The 9,557-nt window shown below is 41.1% G+C and overlaps 2 non-coding genes across 2 annotated transcripts; one reads left to right on the top strand and one right to left on the bottom strand.

Annotated features, from left to right (window-relative positions):
* Positions 1–208: 208 nt before the first annotated feature.
* TRNAS-CGA (transfer RNA serine (anticodon CGA)) lies at positions 209–290 on the bottom strand. The gene has a single exon. It is a non-coding gene; the product is annotated as a tRNA-Ser (tRNA).
* Positions 291–9,246: 8,956 nt separating this feature from the next.
* On the top strand, positions 9,247–9,328 carry TRNAS-AGA (transfer RNA serine (anticodon AGA)). Its single transcript has one exon. It is a non-coding gene; the product is annotated as a tRNA-Ser (tRNA).
* Positions 9,329–9,557: the final 229 nt, after the last annotated feature.

The raw sequence follows: 9,557 nt of genomic DNA, 5'->3' as shown, positions 1-9,557 counted from the left end.
AATTACATATGAATATATAATTTATATTACATTTTGTTTCAATATTTTATTGATTTATTTTAATATGAAGTCATTTATTTCAGCGTGCATGTTTTTAGGAATTGTCTCTAAATAGATACTAATGTCACTTTATGCAGTTTCTTAATGTGCAATTTCATCTAGCATGAACATAATCACATTTAAAAAAAACAAAAACAATAATTTCTCCTGCTGTGTACAGGATTTGAACATGTGCGGGGAGACCCCATTGGATTTCGAGCTCAACGTCTTAACCACTCGACCATCACAGCTTTTCTGCTGCTTAGTTAATGTCACTTTTTTCCGGTAGTATCTTTTTTCGGAAGTAAACGCATGCTCATTGAGGAACACAAACATTACAGCTCAATTTAGTAGATATGATGCAAGAAATCTGTGGGTGCTTTATCCTGAATTTTTTGTGAAAAAAAATGTCGAGGCACGTTCCCAAAAAGTGAAGGTATCATGCAACCAACAGCCCATCTTTTCATTTGCTGCTGACCTAATCCATACTAACCTATCCAACTCTAGAATGCAACAATAACGTGAACATTTCCATAAGTAAAAACCTACTCTTGCACTCCATAGCAGAACGTTGATGCCAGCTTTAAAACTAGAAATGTAGATGTAAGAAGTCTACAATACATTACTGCCCCCTCTCCCCTCTCCCCTTCCCCAAAACATTACTGATCCCCCCTCCCCAATACACAATACATTACTGTTCCCCCTTCCCCAATACACAATACAATAGGTCCCCCCTCCCCAATAAACAATACAATAGGTCCCCCCTCCCTAATACACAATACAATAGGTCCCCCTCCCTAATACACAATACAATAGGTCCCCCCTCCCTAATACACAATACAATAGGTCCCCCCTCCCTAATACACAATACAATAGGTCCCCCCTCCCCAATACACAATACAATAGGTTCCCCCTCCCCAATACACAATACAATAGGCCCCCCTCCCTAATACACAATACAATAGGTCCCCCATCCCTAATACACAATACAATAGGTCCCCCCTCCCTAATACACAATACAATAGGTCCCCCTCCCTAATACACAATACAATAGGTCCCCCCTCCCCAATACACAATACAATAGGTCCCCCCTCCCCAATACACAATACAATAGGTCCCCCCTCCCTAATACACAATACAATAGGTCCCCCCTCCCCAATACACAATACAATAGGTCCCCCCTCCCCAATACAATAGGTCCCCCCCTCCCCAATACACAATACAATAGGTACCCCCCTCCCAAATATACAATACAATAGGTCCCCCCTCCCCAATACACAATACAATAGGTCCCCCCTCCCTAATACACAATACAATAGGTCCCCCAAGCCCCTTTATTCTTACCTTCAACAACAGCTCAGGGAAGAGATCCTTTAAGAGTTTAAGGGGTTATTTTGGCCAGGGGAAGCCAATGGTTATACACCTATGCTCTAAACCAGGAGTAGACATACTTTGCCACTCCAGATGTTGTGGACTACACCTCCAATGATGCTTTTCAAGCCTTAATGGAGATGTAGTCAAAAATCAAAGGGAGTGTCGAAGGTTCCCTACCCCTGCACTAAACCATAAATATATAATACAGTTCCTACCCCATAAATATAATATTTAATGCTCTCATCCAACCCCCTTCCCTCCACAGTTCCTAATAAATATATTACAAATATAATTCCCTCACCCCTGTAGCCCCCTCTATTTACATTTCCTTCTATACACACACACATGTATAAAATATTCATTGAGCCACAAATATAAATGTAAAAAATATAATCATTGCCTCATCTCAAATTCCCAAGTCAGATCTTTCCTGTCCCCCTCCCCCCTATCTAATACACTGCTGTAACCCCCTCCTCTAATATACTGCTGTCACCCCCTCCTCTAATATACTGCTGTCACCCCCTCCTCTAATATACTGCTGTCACCCCCTCCTCTAATATACTGCTGTCACCCCCTCCTCTAATATACTGCTGTCACCCCCTCCTCTAATATACTGCTGTCACCCCTCCTCTAATATACTGCTGTCACCCCCTCCTCTAATATACTGCTGTCACCCCCTCCTCTAATATACTGCTGTCACCCCCTCCTCTAATATACTGCTGTCACCCCCTCCTCTAATATACTGCTGACCCCTCCCTCCCCTTATACACAGTTGACCCCCCTCCCCTAATACATTCCTGCCCCTTCTTCCCCTCCCCAATACATTACTTCCCCTCCTCCCCTCCCCAATACATTACTTCCCCTCCTCCCCTCCCCAATACATTACTGCCCCCTCTCCCCTCTCCCCTTCCCCAAAACATTACTGATCCCCCCTCCCCAATACACAATACATTACTGTTCCCGCTTCCCCAATACACAATACAATAGGTCCCCCATCCCCAATACACAATACAATAGGTCCCCCCAACCTAATACACAATACAATAGGTCCCCCATCCCTAATACACAATACAATAGGTCACCCCCTCCCTAATACACAATACAATAGATCCCCCTCCCTAATACACAATACAATAGGTCCCCCCTCCCCAATACACAATACAATAGGTCCCCCCTCCCCAATACACAATACAATAGGTCCCCCCTCCCTAATACACAATACAATAGGTCCCCCATCCCTAATACACAATACAATAGGTCCCCGTCCCTAATACACAATACAATAGGTCCCCCCTCCCCAATACACAATACAATAGGTCCCCCCTCCCCAATACACAATACAATAGGTCCCCCCTCCCTAATACAAAATACATAGGTCCCCCATCCCTAATACACAATACAATAGGTCCCCCCTCCCTAATACACAATACAATAGGTCCCCCCTCCCTAATACACAATACAATAGGTCCCCCCTCCCCAATACACAATACAATAGGTCCCCCCTCCCCAATACACAATACAATAGGTCCCCCCTCCCTAATACACAATACAATAGGTCCCCCCTCCCCAATACACAATACAATAGGTCCCCCCTCCCCAATACAATAGGTCCCCCCTCCCCAATACAATAGGTCCCCCCCTCCCCAATACACAATACAATAGGTACCCCCCTCCCAAATACACAATACAATAGGTCCCCCCTCCCCAATACACAATACAATAGGTCCCCCCTCCCTAATACACAATACAATAGGTCCCCCAAGCCCCTTTATTCTTACCTTCAACAACAGCTCAGGGAAGAGAGGCCGCGATGCAGTCTCTGTAGAGCCGCCGCCACGCAGCCGCCGGATGTGACGTCATGTCGTCATTTGCCGCTCACATCCGGCGGCTGACACAGGAAGTAGCTGTGCCCTCGCACAGCAAGCAGCAGCGGCCGGTGCAGGTGTGGCTGCGGCTGTGCGGTTGTGGCTGCGGCCGCACGGCCGCATAAGCAAACAGAAAATATTTTTTTCATGTCTTGTGGCTGAAATTTCCCGGTATCCCGGTAGGCCAGTCCGGCCCTGGACTTAACCACTCGGCCATCACAGCTCTTTTGCAGCACTGGTAACATCACTTTTTTCCAGCAGTGTCTTTTTTTCCGAAGTAAATGCATGCTCATTGAGGAACACAACCCAATTTAGTAGAAATGATGCAAGGAATCTGTGGGTGCTTTATCCTGAACTTTTTGTGAAAAAATGTTTTAAGCACTTTCCCAAAAGATTTTGTGAAAAAAATGTTGAGGCACTTTCCCAAAAAGTTAAGGTCTCAAGCAGCCAAGAGCCAAGCTTCTCATTTGCTGCTGACCTAACCCACACTAACCTATCCAACTCTAGAATGCAATAATGAAGTGAATGAAAAGGGCAATATGCATCAGTCTAATCTTGCACTCCACATCAGAATGTTTATGCCCGCTTTATAACTAGAAACGTAGATGTATGTATTTCAGCGTGCACGTTTTTAGGAATTGTCTCGAAAAAAAAAGATACTGACATCACTTTCCGCAGATTGTTAATGTGCAATTTCATCAAGCATGAACATAATCACATTTTTAACTTTAAAATAGAAATCTCCCTCGCTGTGAACAGGATTGAAACCTGTGCGGGGAGACCTCATTGGATTTCTAGTCCAACGCCTTAACCGCTCAGCCATCACAGCTCTTCTGCAGCCTTGGTAACGTCACTTTTTTATAGCATTGTCTTTTTTTCCGGAGTAAATGCATGCTCATTGAGGAACACAACCCAATTTAGTAGAAATGATGCAAGGAATCTGTGGGTGCTTTATCCTGAACTTTTTGTGAAAAAATGTTTTAGGCACTTTCCCAAAAGTTTTTGTGAAAAAAATGTTGAAGCACTTTCCCAAAAAGTGAAGGTCTCAAGCAGCCAAGAGCCAAGCTTCTCATTTGCTGCTGACCTAACCCACACTAACCTATCCAACTCTAGAATGCAATAATGAAGTGAATGAAAAGGGCAATATGTATCAGTCTAATCTTGCACTCCACATCAGAATGTTTATGCCCGCTTTATAACTAGAAACGTAGATGTATGTATTTCAGCGTGCACGTTTTTAGGAATTGTCTCGAAAAAAAAAGATACTAACATCACTTTCCGCAGATTGTTAATGTGCAATTCATCAAGCATGAACATAATCACATTTTTAACTTTAAAAATAGAAATATCCCTCGCTGCGAACAGGATTTGAACCTGTGCGTGGAGACCCCATGGGATTTCTAGTCCAACGCCTTAACCACTCGGCCATCACAGCTCTTTTGCAGCACTGGTAAAATCCCTTTTTTCCAGCATTGTCTTTTTTTCCGGAGTAAATGCATGCTCATTGAGGAACACAACCCAATATAGTAGAAATGATGCAAGGAATCTGTGGGTGCTTTATCCTGAACTTTTTGTGAAAAAATGTTTTAGGCACTTTCCCAAAAGATTTAGTGAAAAAAATGTTGAGGCACTTTCCCAAAAAGTGAAGGTCTCAAGCAGCCAAGAGCCAAGCTTCTCATTTGCTGCTGACCTAACCCACACTAACCTATCCAACTCTAGAATGCAATAATGAAGTGAATGAAAATGGCAATATGTGTCAGTCTAATCTTGCACTCCACATCAGAATGTTTATGCCCGCTTCATAACTAGAAACGTAGATGTAAGAAGTCATTTATTTCAGCGTGCACGTTTTTAGGAATTGTCTCGAAATAGATACTAACATCACTTTCCGCAGATTCTTAATGTGCAATTTCATCAAGCATGAACATAATCACATTTCTAACTTTAATGCTGCAATGCTGCAGCTCCAATGCTGCAGAAGAGCTGTGATGGCCGAGTGGTTAAGGCGTTGGACTAGAAATCCATTGGGGTCTACCCGCACAGGTTCAAATCCTGTTCACAGCGAGGGAGATTTCTGTTTTTAAAGTTAAAAATGTGATTATGTTCATGCTTGATGAAATTGCACATTAACAATCTGCGGAAAGTGATGTTAGTATCTATTTCGAGACAAATACTAAAAACGTGCATGCTGAAATAAATGACTTCTTACATCTACGTTTCTAGTTATAAAGCGGGCATAAACATTCTGATGTGGAGCGCAAGATTAGACTGATAATTATTGACATTTTCATTCACTTCATTATTGCATTCTAGAGTTGGATAGGTTAGTGTGGGTTAGGTCAGCAGCAAATGAGAAGCTTGGCTCTTGGCTGCTTGAGACCTTCACTTTTTGGGAAAGTGCCTCAACATTTTTTTCACAAAAACTTTTGGGAAAGTGCCTAAAAATGTTTTCACAAAAAGTTCAGGATTAAGCACCCACAGATTCCTTGCATAATTTCTACTAAATTGGGTTGTGTTCCTCAATGAGCATGCATTTACTTCAGAAAAAAAGACACTGCTGGAAAAAAGTGACGTTACCAATGCTGCAGAAGAGCTGTGATGGCTGAGTGGTTAAGGCGTTGGACTAGAAATCCATTGGGGTCTACCCACACAGGTTCAAATCCTGTTCACAGCGAGGGAGATTTCTGTTTTTAAAGTTAAAAATGTGATTATGTTCATGCTTGATGAAATTGCACATTAACAATCTGCGGAAAGTGATGTTAGTATCTATTTCGAGACAAATACTAAACACGTGCATGCTGAAATAAATGACTTCTTACATCTACGTTTCTAGTTATAAAGCGGGCATAAACATTCTGATGTGGAGCGCAAGATTAGACTGATAATTATTGACATTTTCATTCACTTCATTATTGCATTCTAGAGTTGGATAGGTTAGTGTGGGTTAGGTCAGCAGCAAATGAGAAGCTTGGCTCTTGGCTGCTTGAGACCTTCACTTTTTGGGAAAGTGCCTCAACATTTTTTTCACAAAAACTTTTGGGAAAGTGCCTAAAAATGTTTTCACAAAAAGTTCAGGATTAAGCACCCACAGATTCCTTGCATAATTTCTACTAAATTGGGTTGTGTTCCTCAATGAGCATGCATTTACTTCAGAAAAAAAGACACTGCTGGAAAAAAGTGATGTTACCAATGCTGCAGAAGAGCTGTGATGGCCGAGTGGTTAAGGCGTTGGACTAGAAATCCATTGGGGTCTACCCGCACAGGTTCAAATCCTGTTCACAGCGAGGGAGATTTCTGTTTTTAAAGTTAAAAATGTGATTATGTTCATGCTTGATGAAATTGCACATTAACAATCTGCGGAAAGTGATGTTAGTATCTATTTCGAGACAAATACTAAACACGTGCATGCTGAAATAAATGACTTCTTACATCTACGTTTCTAGTTATAAAGCGGGCATAAACATTCTGATGTGGAGCGCAAGATTAGACTGATAATTATTGACATTTTCATTCACTTCATTATTGCATTCTAGAGTTGGATAGGTTAGTGTGGGTTAGGTCAGCAGCAAATGAGAAGCTTGGCTCTTGGCTGCTTGAGACCTTCACTTTTTGGGAAAGTGCCTCAACATTTTTTTCACAAAAACTTTTGGGAAAGTGCCTAAAACATTTTTTCACAAAAAGTTCAGGATAAAGCACCCACAGATTCCTTGCATCATTTCTGCTAAATTGGGTTGTGTTCCTCAATGAGCATGCATTTACTTCGGAAAAAAAGACACTGCTGGAAAAAAGTGACGTTACCAAAGCTGCAGAAGAGCTGTGATGGCCGAGTGGTTAAGGCGTTGGACTAGAAATCCAATAGCGTCTCCCCGCACAGGTTCAAATCCTGTTCACAGCGAGGGAGAGTTCTGTTTTTAAAGTTAAAAATGTGATTATGTTCATGCTTGATGAAATTGCACATTAAGAATCTGCAGAAAGTGATGTTAGTATCTATTTCGAGACAATTCCTAAAAAAGTGCACGCTGAAATAAATGACTTTTTACATCTAAGTTTCTAGTTATAAAGCGGGCATAAACATTCTGATGTGGAGCGCAAGATTAGACTGATAATTATTGACCTTTTCATTCACTTCATTATTGCATTCTAGAGTTGGATAGGTTAGTGTGGGTTAGGTCAGCAGCAAATGAGAAGCTTGGCTCTTGGCTGCTTGAGACCTTCACTTTTTGGGAAAGTGCCTCAACATTTTTTTCACAAAAACTTTTGGGAAAGTGCCTAAAACATTTTTTCACAAAAAGTTCAGGATAAAGCACCCACAGATTCCTTGCATCATTTCTACTAAATTGGGTTGTGTTCCTCAATGAGCATGCATTTACTTCGGAAAAAAAGACACTGCTGGAAAAATGTGACGTTACCATGCACGTTTTTGGGAAAGTGCCTCAACATTTTTTTCACAAAAACTTTTGTTAAAGTGCCTAAAACATTTTTTCACAAAAAGTTCAGGATAAAGCACCCACAGATTCCTTGCATCATTTCTGCTAAATTGGGTTTAGCTGCTGGAAAAAAGTGACGTTACCAAAGCTGCAGAAGAGCTGTGATGGCCGAGTGGTTAAGGCGTTGGACTAGAAATCCAATGGGGTCTCCCCGCACAGGTTCAAATCCTGTTAACAGCGAGGGAGATTTCTGTTTTTAAAGTTAAAAATGTGATTATGTTCATGCTTGATGAAATTGCACATTAACAATCTGCGGAAAGTGATGTTAGTATCTATTTCGAGACAAATACTAAAAACGTGCATGCTGAAATAAATGACTTCTTACATCTACGTTTCTAGTTATAAAGCGGGCATAAACATTCTGATGTGGAGCGCAAGATTAGACTGATAATTATTGACATTTTCATTCACTTCATTATTGCATTCTAGAGTTGGATAGGTTAGTGTGGGTTAGGTCAGCAGCAAATGAGAAGCTTGGCTCTTGGCTGCTTGAGACCTTCACTTTTTGGGAAAGTGCCTCAACATTTTTTTCACAAAAACTTTTGGGAAAGTGCCTAAAACATTTTTTCACAAAAAGTTCAGGATAAAGCACCCACAGATTCCTTGCATCATTTCTACTAAATTGGGTTGTGTTCCTCAATGAGCATGCATTTACTTCGGAAAAAAAGACACTGCTGGAAAAATGTGACGTTACCAAAGCTGCAGAAGAGCTGTGATGGCCGAGTGGTTAAGGCGTTGGACTAGAAATCCAATAGGGTCTCCCCGCACAGGTTCAAATCCTGTTCACAGCGAGGGAGAGTTCTGTTTTTAAAGTTAAAAATGTGATTATGTTCATGCTTGATGAAATTGCACATTAAGAATCTGCAGAAAGTGATGTTAGTATCTATTTCGAGACAATTCCTAAAAAAGTGCACGCTGAAATAAATGACTTTTTACATCTAAGTTTCTAGTTATAAAGCGGGCATAAACATTCTGATGTGGAGCGCAAGATTAGACTGATAATTATTGACCTTTTCATTCACTTCATTATTGCATTCTAGAGTTGGATAGGTTAGTGTGGGTTAGGTCAGCAGCAAATGAGAAGCTTGGCTCTTGGCTGCTTGAGACCTTCACTTTTTGGGAAAGTGCCTCAACATTTTTTTCACAAAAACTTTTGGGAAAGTGCCTAAAACATTTTTTCACAAAAAGTTCAGGATAAAGCACCCACAGATTCCTTGCATCATTTCTACTAAATTGGGTTGTGTTCCTCAATGAGCATGCATTTACTTCGGAAAAAAAGACACTGCTGGAAAAATGTGACGTTACCATGCACGTTTTTGGGAAAGTGCCTCAACATTTTTTTCACAAAAACTTTTGTTAAAGTGCCTAAAACATTTTTTCACAAAAAGTTCAGGATAAAGCACCCACAGATTCCTTGCATCATTTCTGCTAAATTGGGTTTAGCTGCTGGAAAAAAGTGACGTTACCAAAGCTGCAGAAGAGCTGTGATGGCCGAGTGGTTAAGGCGTTGGACTAGAAATCCAATGGGGTCTCCCCGCACAGGTTCAAATCCTGTTCACAGCAAGGGAGATTTCTGTTTTTAAAGTTAAAAATGTGATTATGTTCATGCTTGATGAAATTGCACATTAACAATCTGCGGAAAGTGATGTTAGTATCTATTTCGAGACAAATACTAAAAACGTGCATGCTGAAATAAATGACTTCTTACATCTACGTTTCTAGTTATAAAGCGGGCATAAACATTCTGATGTGGAGCGCAAGATTAGACTGATAATTATTGACATTTTCATTC

This window comes from Pelobates fuscus, chromosome 3 (assembly GCF_036172605.1).
Source record: "Pelobates fuscus isolate aPelFus1 chromosome 3, aPelFus1.pri, whole genome shotgun sequence".
Classification (NCBI taxonomy): domain Eukaryota; kingdom Metazoa; phylum Chordata; class Amphibia; order Anura; family Pelobatidae; genus Pelobates; species Pelobates fuscus.
This window is presented reverse-complemented; position numbering and strand designations above follow the sequence as displayed.